This window comes from Rutilus rutilus (assembly GCF_951802725.1).
Source record: "Rutilus rutilus genome assembly, chromosome: 7".
NCBI lineage: Eukaryota > Metazoa > Chordata > Actinopteri > Cypriniformes > Leuciscidae > Rutilus > Rutilus rutilus.
This window is the reverse complement of record NC_140221.1, coordinates 36,831,122-36,845,651: the sequence shown is the minus strand read 5'-3', so window position 1 is coordinate 36,845,651 and position 14,530 is coordinate 36,831,122. Positions and strand designations below refer to the sequence as shown.

General features: G+C 37.3%; 1 protein-coding gene across 5 annotated transcripts in view; it reads right to left on the bottom strand.

The window, feature by feature from the left end:
* Window positions 1–13,431, bottom strand: part of wscd2 (WSC domain containing 2) — a 48,616-nt gene extending 35,185 nt beyond the window's left edge. Inside the window, exons 1-3 of one of the 5 annotated variants that reach the window (XM_084413571.1) lie at window positions 12,853–13,298; window positions 4,400–4,492; window positions 1,016–1,148 (exon numbers count right to left, since the gene is read on the bottom strand). The gene's annotated coding sequence lies outside the window, so the exon portion shown is untranslated. Of the gene's footprint in view, window positions 1–1,015; window positions 1,149–4,399; window positions 4,493–12,852 lie in introns of all 5 variants that reach the window. The other 4 variants (XM_084413569.1, XM_084413572.1, XM_084413570.1 and 1 more) reach the window with 4 other exon arrangements.
* Window positions 13,432–14,530: the final 1,099 nt, after the last annotated feature.

Sequence of the window (14,530 nt, the reverse complement as noted above, 5' to 3'; positions counted from 1 at the left end):
TTCACAGCATAACGCCAGTGCAATCTTCTGCTAAACAAAAACAAATCAATGTACAAATCCCAAGTCAAATTCAACTCAGATCAACTAAGATCTAAATTACTTAAAAAACATACTTCTATTTTTATATTCAATTTGTCCCACACATACATGCTGCATAGGACATTTTAATACAGAAAAAAAAGAAGGAAAAAAAAACCAGCTGTCAACATGATTCCGATAAAAAAAGTATTTTCTATGCATATAATAAAAATATCTATGAATTATTATTTAAAATTATATACAAATATTATAAATAGATAATATACAAATATTGCTAAATTAACATTAGTAAAAACTAAATAAAGTTGAGACATTAGGTCTGATAACAACTAAGCATGTAAATAATTTTTACATTATGTAATTGGTTAATAAAAAAAAAACTCCTAAAATTATTTAAATGGTACTGTAAATGAGCCTAAGACACAAAGTAAAATGTGACATCTAAACTTTACAGTAAACTGACTGTGAGACACTATAATCCTGTCTGTCTTTTGCTCCTAAAGCCTCTTAGTCTAGACTGACTCCTCTCAAAAGGTGACTCAGACTCAACCCTGATAAATAACAAAATGAGCAATAAGCAAATGATGAAGATAGTAAAGTGTTTTCTTATAAAAATTGTAAGATTTCATTACATTTTAGGGGGGAAAATACATTGGTACACCAATTGCTGATTTCAGGTATGCAGCTGAATTTTCACACAAAAACTTGCTATATTAGTCATTATTTTCTCACCTCCCACCCAAATGATTTCCTTGCCAGAAGAGAAGAGAAGAGAAGAGAAGAGAAGAGAAGAGAAGAGAAGAGAAGAGAAGAGAAGAGAAGAGAAGAGAAGAGAAGAGAAGAGAAGAGAAGAGAAGAGAAGAGAAGAGAAGAGAAGAGAAGAGAAGAGAAGAGAAGAGAAGAGAAGAGAAGAGAAGAGAAGAGAAGAGAAGAGAAGAGAAGAGAGGCTTGCTGGGTGAGTATTTAAGTGCAATACCGTTCATTTCAGCTAGAGCTCTAGTTGGGTTAGTCTCATTAGAGCAATGGAACAGCAGGAGGAACACGTAATTCGGCTCTTGATGTGTGTCAGGAGAGCACTGTGTCTTTCAAATCCTTCCTGAGTTGAGAGACTAGGAGAGAGAGAGAGACAGAGAACCAAGAAACCAATAAAGAAGGTTCTACTGAGTCTTTCCATGTTAAAGGGAAAGTTCACCCAAAAATGTCATCATTCACTCACTTTCATGTCTTTCCAAACCTGTATGACTTTTTCTTTTGTGCAATACAAAAGGAGAAATTCTGTACTGGTCTTTTTTCCATGCAGTTACAATGAACAGGAACTGAAGCTGTCAAACTTCAAAAGGACACAAAAGCACTATAAAGATATCATAAAAGTGGTCTATATGAAAGCCATATGATTTTCACTGAAAAAAATCTGATGACATTGCTCTACCTCTCCTTGACCATTGAGAGAAGTAGCCATTTCCAATAGCCATCTCCAATTCATGGACAAATTATTCTTTTGAGTCTGATCTGATTCTTTTGATTGATTCAGACTGAACAAGCCATTTCTAGCCTTTCATCAGTTCTTACTGAGTGTCTGAGTCATTCTCAAGCTGCACATGTAATAAAGAGCTGCTTCATCGCTGACAAACGATAGAAGACATTTGCACTGTCTTTTTTCTACAAATATCCACCTTGAGTGCTCTTTTTGTTTTCTGTATTATAAAACATCCTGTTACTATTATGGTGTGAGAAACCGCTCTAAACGATTAATCAATTTGAATCGTTGATTCAAAAAAATGTTTACCTTAAAACCGTTTGACAGATTAGATCAAAAGCTTGATTCATTCACAATCTGGCATCATTAGTTCTAAAAAGCTGATAAATGTTGAAATATTATCAAGGGGGGGGGATTACAGGATTTTTCAGCAATATTTTACCAGGGCATAGCGTCCTTTCATAGCAAAATATTCCAAGCTGGGCAATGACACTATTTTCTTCTAGAGCTGCTGTACTCAATGTAAATCTGGTTTGAAACAATCTGTATTGTAAAAAGTGACTTGACTTGAAATAATTTTGTCAGATAAATACCTCCTTATGAATAAGAGTAAAATGATGTAATTCTTAGAACTTTGACAGACTTAAGACTAAAATTTTATATATAGAATAAAAAAAATATATAGAACCCAAACTATGGTACTTTTATGATGCTATTGCAACCTATTTTGAAACTTGAAAGCACCCAATTCATTTTAACTGCATGGGAAAGAGGGACCAGCACATTCTTTAGAATATCCATGTTTGGATTCCACGGAAAAAAGGACATCAAACAGATTTGAAATGACATGAGGGTGATATAATTATTTTGTCAATTATCCCTTTAATTGATGAAGAGTCAGGGACAACAAAAATGTGTGCTTGAAGGCTACACATGGCTTGCGTACATGCACACAAAAAGACGCCTGTCAGCGCCTGTGAGTGGGTGTGTGCTGCAAATGTCCTTGTTGCTGAGCGCCCGCATGCAGCACTGAAGTTTCCGTTCTTCCTTTCAGAAACCATTCTGAATATGAATAAAAAATGAGCTGAGAGTGCAAAAGAAAAAGAGACTACGAAAGAGAGCGAGAGCAAGACAAAGAGCTGGCGAGTCTTGAGAGAGTGGGCGGAAGATAAATTGCAGAAGTAGGGTGAACTACGAGATGAACGGAAGAACACAAACGGGAGGGGCGAACAAGAAGAAAGGTGCCTGCATGAGAAAGAAAAGACTGCGTGTTTATAATAATCTGCTGCAGAAATATATTAATACATTAGCTGGGGGGGGAAGAAAACCTCCATCATCATGAAGTCCGGTTGTCAGATCCGACCTGCGTGAAGCAGACTTTGGCCATTTTGACTGATTACACGGTCTCTATCCTGACCTGTGTTTATTCAGCAGGTTTATTCAACAATGGTGAAATGATAAGATTCCTCTGTTGACAGAATAATTGCACATCACAATTGTTCGTACCCATTACGTCACTAAAAGTCAGACCCCCCACCACCACCATGGAATAGATGTTAACATTCCTAATGTGCCTGACAGCATTGTTTAAGCTCTCCTCTTTGGCAGGAGCAAAGTGTTTGATGATTTGTCCAAAGTAAACACATTCTACAGAGATATGGGAAATGCCTCATGCCAGTGTAAGTGAAGACTGACTCATTAGACCACAGACACACTGCCACCACAGAGGTTTACATTTTTTGTAGTCTCAATAGAGTAAATCTAAAATCCTGTTTATAAAACACTGTGTTAATGCTGTTACACAGAGTGCTACTGACTGTTATTTGCATGGTGACAAGGGATGAAACAAGTCCCGACTGAAGGATGAGCTGTGCAGGATGAGTTTAATATTTACCCTCAATCTTAACGTAGCCCTTATTTATGAATAAGGACTGTTAATGGCAAGGGCAAATTTGGGGGGCTTAAAGGGATAGTTCACCCAAATATTTAAATTCTGTCATTATTTACTCATCCTCATGTCGTTCCAAACCTGTTCCTTTCCATAGACAGCTGCGCAACTTTGACACCTTGATGTTTTAAAAAGTTAAAAAAGAGATCATAAAACTAATCCATATGAATTGAGCGGGTTTAGTCCAAATTTTCTAAAGAGACACAATCGCTTTATATGATGAACAGATTGAATTTAGGCTTTTATTCACATATTAACATTCATCAACTCACACATCAGATCTGGTAAACGGAAGCTCAAGCATGTTTGTTTGACATGTGAGAACCAGTAAGGTTCATTCTCGTGTGTTACCGCAGAACGTTTGAGCTTCTGCAAGAACCAATGAGGTTTGTTCTGGCGTGTCAGGCATGTTAGGTTGAGCTTCTGTTTATGTTCGCTGATCAATGTTTATATGTGAATAAAGGACAAAATGTCTGCTAAAAAATGTTGCTGTCATCATAGTAATAAATTAAGTAATCATTATTTTAAACAGAAATAATTACAGTTTTTATTGTATTTTGATTAAATAAATGCAGCATCTGTGATATTTCAAAAACATTAAAAAAATCTTACCGACCCCAAACTTTTAAAAGGTATAACTTGACTTAAGTGTGAGAAGTCCAACTTTGTAAATAAACCAATCAAATGACAGGTGTCAGTATGGTCTCATTAACTGTGGTGTATTTGGTTGCCAGGCTTGGCAAAATTCAGACCTTAATTAAGAATTAGTGCCCACAATCCAAGTAGAATTTGAATGACATAAAGAATTTACTGAATTTAGTTATATGAATTACGTTACATTTCAATTCATTTTAATTTTACTTCCTTACATTCAAATTCAAACTGCAAATCTATAACCTCAATTCAATTTCAGCAATTCTAAATGGCACACAAACCTTGTTTGATTTCAAGGGAATGGAGAGCATTCGCATGAGAGATGTGGAGGACTCGTCTGGGACAGCTAGGTGTGCATTGGACTCCTTTAGTGACTAAAGGGAAAGAAAAAGCTTGTTACAAACTTTTAAGTTTATTAACGACTTACAGCCACTGCTTTTAGTAAACCTGAAGAGAAATCACATAATCACAGATCTTTAGGGAGGCTGAGATGAATGATAAACCAACTAACAAAAGTGAATATGTACAAAAGCATTATTTGTGTCAAGTCAATAAAACAAGTCAAAGCATTCTTGCTTATGTATGCACATTACTGTAACATTTGTAAAAGCAAAAATGCCCTTAAAGACATTGTGAACAGTTTACATTATCCAAATCACTCAATGTTTTGTGCTACCCCCCATTTAAAGCGACCCACAACCTCACAATAATGCTCTTACTCTCAGTCTAAATTACATTCAGTTAACAGGGTTAATTATTTTCAGTGTTTTTGGTTGTTTTAGTTCGGATTTGATCCTGCACCATTAGCATGTAATTACCAGGTGTATAATGACTGCATTAATAAAACAAACACAGCATACGGGTGAAAAAAAGACAGAGGAAAGCCTAAAACAGCAGCAGTCTGTTTATCTTTCCCGTTCACTCTCACTGATCATCTCCATCAGAGTGCATTAATTACTCCAGAATAGGAATTAATTTCAAGGAATTAAGCATAATACGGCTAAATTCCATGGATCGGGAGAGCTGTGTGTGCATTACAGAGCAAGCGGATATCACAGTCCTTCCTGTCTCTTTTATTTCCTTCTATTCCATCCATTGCATTCTATTGTTACACATAATGTGTTCCACACTATTCTATTTCATTCCATTATTCAGAGTGCCATTCCAAGCCATTTACTTCCATTCATTTTCATTCTGTTCTATTCCATTCCATTGGTGAAAGTTGATCTCACATTGCCACCATTGTGTCTGGTAATTTCATCCAACATCCTGATTGGATTGAAAGTGGGAGTGAACATTGGCAGGACCCCAGAGTGTGGTGGCCCTGTGTACGGCCACCCTCTCAGGTTCACACACACCCACAAAGGCCGTCCTTTGAGCCGACTGAAGAGTTCAGTGTTGAACAAGCATAGGTCTGCCATTCTCAGTGGGTAATTATTGCTTGCTGCAAGCCTACTGACAAGGTGAATGTTATCTCAAGACCACTTTCAAGTCCCTATTATTCTCGTTCTCTCTCCCTTTCAGGAGCGTCTTTCTCAGGGTCCTCTGTGTCTCTCTCGCACACACAATCAGCTCTTCATTATCGCGGGTCACATTCAGTAACCAGTCTACCCTTCAATAAAGAGACTGAGATGGCTGCCTTACAGCTGTGAAGCATATCTGATGAAATGAAACAATGGTTTGAATTAGTTAATGAATCTACAGATTTCAATTCATCAAATTCATTAATTCACAATGATTCAGTTATTGATTAATATCAGCCACTAGTTTCTCAAACTAAACAGAATGCCTCCATCTTCATATAGACTTCTTTATAACTGTCTCTTTGGATAAGTACTTTATTTCCTTCTCCTACAGTCCTTGAAACTCTTTGCTGGAAAAAAAAAATCACACTTTCTCCTCCATCTGCTAAACCACATGAACCATTCAAGATCATTACCAAATGTTCAAGCCAGGCCCCTGTGGAAGCTGCCTTATAGTCAGGTCTCCATCATTAAAAGTAGACCAACAGACTTGAATAATGTCACCATTAGTTCACCATTATAAATCTCTCTAACTGTCAGCAGCCGGCCTCTTTATCTTGGTTATGTGCGATAAAGTCAAAAAGCCTATAATTAGCCTGGCCATGTTCCCATTAATTCCCCTTTGACCTTTATGAACCACTATGCATAGCTTGTTTTGTCTTCTGCAATTCCTTATATTAACTATATTGTGATGTATACCATTACATTAACATAAAATGACTGAGAATGTGATGTTTTGGTCACACTGATAGATATTTAAAGGGTCCCATTAATTCCACTATACATAGCTCATTTTGTCTTCTGCAAGTCCCTAACTAGGCTACATGGTGATACACCTCTTAGATTTATATAAAAATGACTAAGGATTAGATACTTTACTCATATGGTATCATGCCCTATACATTCCCTATCTTTATATGGCATTTCTACTTTTGGTCTCACTTCTATACTACCTCCAGTGTGACAATCCATTCTCTATTTTGATCTAAAACAGCAAGATTCTTGCTTTAACATGGTCATTAATCAAACCGACCTAAGGTCCATCATCCATGCAGTAAATAAATTAGTCATGGCTTAGCTGTAAAAGGTTGACAAAACAGTAGCATCTGGAGGCCAGCTTTCAAACACCCCCTGCTCACACCTTCATAATAACTCACACAAACCTCTCCAGACTGCATCCAGCTCATTCCAGTGGGCATGTGAAGGTTCGTACAGTATATATCAGTCACAGAGGATTTAAAACATCTGGCCAGACTTTTTATTTTTTACATTTCATTTTTTGAAACAGAAGCTAATTAAGAAGCAAATCATTAGACCAACTGGCCAGACTGCCAACTGATTGATTCATAAAAAGTTTTGCATGAGGTATGTGTAAATTATGTAAGATATAACATTCATAACATACATGTAACAAACAGTCAAGCCCATCATTATCGCAAAAAATAAACCTTAATGAATGGTAAGTGATCAGGACCTGACTCACTTACCAAATTTAATTTAATATGTGGCCAATGAGCCCTATGAGAGATATGAAAGATAAAAGATTTCCATGCAAGAAATTGGTTAGCAGGGACAACTGTCAATTATATATTAATTTAATGAATTATTATAAATTTACAAAGCTGCATAGGAAACCAAGAGAAAAAAAGAAGAAAATTTTGCTCTGTTCTCTCATATCCCACCACCTGTCCAAACCGCGTTTACTTGAGTATTATTTACTGAAAAAGCTCAGTGTTGGTGATAATCCGGGACTAATCTTAAAATCTGGATGAGATCTATACGGCTGCTCTGCACTCAACCCATTCTTCAGGCTTTCCTTGTAACAGATCAAAAAGCTCAGTAGATTATCTTTTCTCCATTGATGAAGAGAAATAGAGGAAACACCATCAAAAAGTCTTATTTTGAGCCCTAATTGTTTGTTGATAATGCTGTCAGAAATGAGTGAGCATGTTTAGTGTGGTGAATAACATCTATTGTTAATAGCGAAGTGAGCCATATTCGTATCACTAGCATCAACTGCAAGAAAGTGATTGTTTTCAAACAGGTTTCCCAAAAAACTCCTGCTGTCCTACTACTGTATGAGCAAACCGTTGCCCTGCCCCAAACTCAAACAATTTGCTGAGTCGATTTTGCTATGCTGGGATGGTCGGGATTCTCAAACAAACAAAGCAAGCCAGTGTGTACACTAATGGTTTACTTAGATTTGTCTCTGCATATTAAGCTGGAATAGGAAAAAGTATTTTACCATCTGAAAAATAACACACTTTCTTGAGTTTCTGAACGGCCAGTAAACTCAATCAGTGCTAAAAGTGCCAGTAAGTTAAAGCTGTTGAATTTTAAAATGAAACCATTTTCTGAGCCAAGCATTAACAACAGATTTATGTTTATGCTGGCATGACTTCACATCCTCTGACAGCTCAGGCATCTTAAATGCAAACATCACTTACTGCGACTCAAGAGTTCAACTCAAAGAGCTTAGTGTGATCTTCCTCAGGATGATTTCATCTCGCACTGATGCTGTGCCTCAGCGATTGGTCAAGCAGAGGACAGGGATGATTAAAGAAAGATAATACGCACAAACCTTTCATTCAACTGAAAATAAAAGACTTAAACACATCCACCACCCCTCTCTTGAACTTTGATGATACAATAAATGCAATATCTGAAGTTAAGTGAGTGAGGTCGTACGAATTCATATGAATTAGCCACCTTTTTATCACTCGTACGAATTCGTACGAATTGGTCGAGAGATAGTGTTGGAACTTTCCAAAACTGTGTCCGAAACCGCATACTGTATAGTACAGGTATGTACTACATTTGGTTTGAAACTTGCTTCACGACCGTTAAAAAAGTATGTTCTATAGAGCTGGTAAGTCCCGCCCCTTCCGTAAAACCCCGCTGGACCTCAAAGTTGAAAAACCGTCAATGCAAGTGAATGGGAGAAAATAATTATTTTCTGGTCCCGTTTGAATTGTGCCATGAATGTGAACATATGTTGTCTGTGAATTGTTTATATAATCTTTCATGTTACGAGTTTGACAGTATATGGTATGATTCTTCGGCTAGCAGTTGTGGAAAAGACATAACGAGAAAGACTACATGTCGCCTATGTGACGTCACCCCATAAAGTTGACTTACCCGTGGTTTTCACCAACCTCAACGATTTTGTCCTCTCCCTGAAAGAAGGCGGTGAAGTGCACCAAAGACACAGTCATGTTTAGCGGGATCCGTGAGCTAGAGCCGTGTGCTAGTGGTGGTGACGTTTCAAACGCGTCGAAAGCAGCGAAGAGTTGTAGTCCACAAAGTGCTTTCACACAAAGTCTAACCGTATCAAACTTCTACCCGCTAAATTGTAGCATTCTTTACACGAAAAGTTCTATAAAAAATTCACGGACAACATATGTTCACATTCATGGCAAAATTCAAACGGGACCAGAAAATAATTATTTTCTCCCATTCACTTGCATTGACGGTTTTTCAACTTTGAGGTCCAGGGGGATTAGCGGAAGGGGCGGGACTTACCAGCTCTATAGTATGACGCACTATATCCGCCATGTTGTCATTGTCATGTGACCTACGCCGTCAGTTGTGTCACTTCACTGCCTTTCACAAATCCTCTCCTATGGCCTCATGGAATAGTAAAGTGTCCATTGAAAGCACACTTCAGAATCTTGCCAGAAGTAGTAGGTCACCCGATCAATTTCACCTACTATTTAATTAATACTGTGAATTCTGACATAATACTCAGCTCGGATCCTGTTTTTCCACCTATTATGTGGAAGTATGCATATTTGGACGCAGGGCATTTGTTTTTCCATCTTAAGCAATAATCTCATGATGAAACATCTTTAAGACATGCACATTTGTATGCAGGCCAAGACACACATCTGCAGCAATGCAATCAACTTAAACTCTGCCAAGGTCAAGAAGAGAGTTCAGCGATAGACAGTAAGTCTTCAACTCATACAGTACACTCAGCACACAGGATAACAGGAAATTAAGAGTAAAGTGATGAATACATACAGTACAACCAAAGCCATAAAGGATAAATCAAGGAGAAACACTTGGAAGAACCACAGAGTTCCGGGGACAATTGTTAAAAACAAGATATATGATATTTTATTACTTTTTTTGTCCAGAGACTTGCTGTTGTTGGAAAAAAAAATATATGTTAGGAACTGAATGGCAGTGTAGCCCTTGTTAATATCTGCTATTAACATCAGTCTCGAATGGCACGATTAGCTAGTGGTCAGCACTAAATTACAGGTGTAAACAGCCTCCCAAACTCTTTGTCAGTCCTGAAGATTTATTATTTGAATTACTTTTTTTTAATGGATGGCAACTAGTTGAAATCCCAATGTTAGACGAAACACTGAAAACTCAGATGTGACATGTCTACCTGTAAAATATTGATTATAATCTGTGCAGTTGGTAAACAATGTAAAATGATGGTAAATAAATTCGGTTTCTCTCAAATCTTGCAGAGACACATCATGATGGTATAGCCCTGTCTTTTCCACATTTGGCTTCAGACACATGGATAAAGTTCAATATGACATTCAATGTGCACTCAGCAATTACAACCCCCCAGGAAAAAGCAGATTGATTTCCTCCACCGGATTGCTAAATTCTAGTTTAGTTCCCTATCTAACTGAGCAACAGCAGAGATTTGACACATTCAGGCCAGATTTACCAGTTGATTTCCGAGTAATAGAGCAGAACTGAATAATTCATTTTCTGAATAGCAGTTCAGTTCTGATTAGGCAAAGAACTGCAATACGAGCAACAGCAGTTGATCACAAATTAAAATAAAATGTTGCAGTGTCATATTTAACATCATGACTGGTGATTAAAGTCATTAATTGACTGCTTTAAAATTAATTAAATGCCCTTGATTAATTAAAGAGTACCTGATGCTGGGACAAAACCTGAAATATTAAAACATTACATGAGATTGCATGTCTATGTACTATTTTACCAACTAAATGTCCAAGTATGAAGTAAAGATAACAGACAAATCTTTAGATGTTGGAATACAATTCTGAAATCCTGAGGGAGAAAGTTTGAAGTATTGATCATTTTTTAACTGTTTTACATTCGTTGTGTGCAGTTTCTGAATGGAAGGAATATTAGATAAAAATGTAGTGCTCTACTTTGAAAATAGAGCACCCAGTTTATGACAGAAGGTTTTGCAGTCTCACTGATCTGGTGATTGACATGGCATCAAATATGTCCTAAAGACTCTGGTAAATCTGGCGCTTTGTGTCCGATAGCAAGTCACATGGAACACAGCCTCCGATCAGAGGAGTTTCATAACTCTCAGATATACAGACTAATTAATCTCACACACCACTGAACGCATAAATAACAGCCCAGAGCACTGAATGTATGATGAACACAACCGATTAACACGACACAGCCTTGCAGCTGGTCAGTTATGTAAAAAATAATAATAACATATACTAAACTGTAATCTACTTATCTAATAAGGAAATTCTAAAATTCCAGAATTGAAATGCATAGGAAACAAGCTCATGTAAAGCGCCACCAACGTGTTTGTTCTCTTATGCAAACTAAAATACCCCCCAGCTGTTTGAAGGGTCATGTCGGCTTCATTACTTCTCTTCGTTTTATCTTTGCTGGTTTGGTTTGGCACTCCTTTAGAGCATGAACAAGTTATCTTAAACAATATTCTGAATAGAAAATGCTTTTCAGAAATGACATATTAACAGGGAGAGATTGATTAAATTATAGATGAGGTTTAGCACTCAAAGGGTATAAGGTAGGCAGAGAGGCTGAAAGAGAGGAGAACCATCTTACATTTCAGTAAAAGATTTCAAAAAAATTAATAAAAAACCCCCTCAATATTCTAGCAGAATGTGGGAATATGTGGATGATTAGAGACTATGAAGAGGCCAACTCACTATAGCAACTGCATCTCAGTGACTAAGAATGAACAGAATCATAAAACACACACTGTGCTGCTAATTTGCAGAGAAGCATTTCAGACAGTAGTGAGTTATTAAACCTTGTTACAAGTCAAGCTCTACACAACCGCTCCCAAATTAGTTACAGACACACGCAAGACATCCAGACGATTGTAAATGTGAAAGGGCCCACTTGCTTTTGTAGTTGAGAACTCTCTATGATATGTATTTCGTTTGGAAGTTCTGTTTGATGTGCAAAACTGGCTCTTGAGAATATTTAACACCAATACACAAGACACAAAGAGATCAACTCCTTTTGAACATTCCACAGCTTTAGAGTACCTGATGATAAAGGCATTTCTTCAACATAAGCACCAAACATCATTCAAATCAGCACTGATATCAAACCTGATCCTGTTATAAAGATTAATGAATTATGTCATTATGAATAAACACATTTATGTCACTACAATGGTGCATCTGCATAATGAGTGTCAGTTCAAAGGATGTGTAAAAAAATTCCTTTGAAACATTAGCATACAAGCAACTGAGAAATCTGTTTAAGCTCAGATATATGCTGATAGAAGGTGAAAATGGTCGGAATTAACCCAAATATGCCATATTTTAAAGATAAATAATCTGATATGCTAGATCTACAGTATACTGGGACCCTGTTTTTACATCAAAAAATATTTTTGTATAATATACTGGGGCTTTTAGAGATTATTTTCAGATGTTTTGGCAGTGCCCTTATATATTTCGAATCTTTGGAACTACAGCTAAAAAAAAAATCACTTAATTTACAGGAAAAAATGTTTTAATGGCTTGACACTGCTTTAAAAAATATTATTTTAATGCACTGCATGCATCTATTTAAAAAAGTTTCTATGGAATAGGCTATTTCATGCCATTAGCGTTGTAAAAAAAATAAAAAATAAAAATCACAAGCACTAAAAGTCTAACATGTTAAATGAATATAACATCATGTCAGCCAGTCAGAGGGGTGTCCTGCAGTGTGACTTTTATCTAATTCATCTAAAACTATTTTATGCAACGTTTTCTAATATTATTGTATCACTCTGTGCATACATGTTTCATATGTTAAAATGAAGAAAATTAAGATTTTCTCCACTAATCAAAAAACAGAAGACTAAGTTGACTGTGCAACATAGCATACGGAGTGTAGATGCGGACTCCAATTCACTTTGCTCCTAAAACGTCACTCTCAACCTTGCACTATCTTGTCGTCTGGCGGCTTGATAAACTTGTATATTGACTGCTTACCTGACTGTAAGGTCTTTCCGGCAGCTTTGAATTGAGCAGGGTAGAAACTATGGAATCACTTGCACCGAACCCCTTGAGTATAAATTCGCATTCAAATGCACTGTGTGTCTGTTCCACTGTAGTGATCGATCGAAGAACGGTGCGCCTAAAGGCGCACACAATGAATACGTCTGCAAATGATTGTCTGGTTGATTATTTGCTCAGTGATCAGCGTGGTTTTCCATGCCCCGCTGAGTTGAGTTTTCCAATCCCAGTTATTCCCGATCACAACTGCCGCAGAATCCGTAGCGCTGCCTTTTACATCGTCGCGCGTTCAGAGCCGCACGCAAGCACCCACAACGCGGCCACATAGTACCTGCTCCTCGCCTCCTGTTTTTCACTGAATCAGGTCAGAGAGGTGTCCTGTCCTTTTGATGCTGTCAGGAGACCTGTCTGTCTCTTCTCTCGTACACGGCGCGTTTCTCACATCCCTGCGGTTCACAGCAACAGCGGCAGCCGCGCGTCAGCTTGTGCTCCACGCCGCCCGACAGCACTGCCTAGAGTTCTCACACAGACACAGCATGACACACATTATTAAATAATACATCGAGATGATATGAATAAAACGCGACTGCTCGAACAGTACATTCTGCTCTTTTGTAAAAACACTGTGACAGGAAATCAAAAAAGCCTACTTTTGACTGATTCAATTCACATGGCAGTAGTCTAGGATGTGAACTCGAAGAGGCAATTAACTGATTTATAAACTTAATGTTAAGTTTACTTTAAATTTGTATTAGGCTACTTATGTTTTTCATATATGCAAATAGCTACCCCAGCTGTAGTTTTGTGCATGTAGGCTATATGGCCAGTTCTGAGTAGATTACTTATTGTTGTCCATTACTGAATACAAATAACATGATACAAATTGTAGTTACATAGGCCTACGTAATGTATTAGCCTACATTAGGCTACACCTTTTATGCAATATTATATGACTACTTTTTGATTAGCTACTTTTAGATTATAGGCTACTTGTGACCTAATTTGTTTATATATTCAATTGAATAGTAGAATCTAGTACCATATTGATGAAAATACAAAGAGAATGAGAAAGAAAATATCATCAACACCATTAAGTCCGTTAAACATTAGCCTACATTAGCATTAGCTGATCTGACACATAGTGTACGTGCTCTCCACTGTGTCTTCACTCCCATTGGTACTGAAACATCAAGTCGATCCGCTTTTACATAAAGTTAAACTTTTCTCAGCTTCGTCGACTTGCTGAACACACAGGTGTTCTTGCTGAGCGTTGCTGTCGCTCATGTTGTCAGTTCATTGAAAATGAATGAGCACAGACGGTTTGAGCTGGCGGTGAACAAGGCTTGCACGGCCTTGTGATGTCAGATTCGTAGTTGAAACTTTTCAAGGTATCACTTCTGAATCACTTGAACCAGTTTGATATTCCGCCAAAATCTGAGTCGGTTCCAGCGGAGCTCATTAAACCCCAACTCATTTAAGGTTATTCATTTATCAGATGCTTTTACAAATCAGCAGGCATCATCTACTCCCAGTGTCACTGAACAGTTTGTTTATTTGTTTATACACAAAATGATTTACATAGGCCTGCCGCCTATTTATTATTGCGTGAATATGTGGAATTAGGCCTGTGTATGATATTCCTTATCATTTTAAC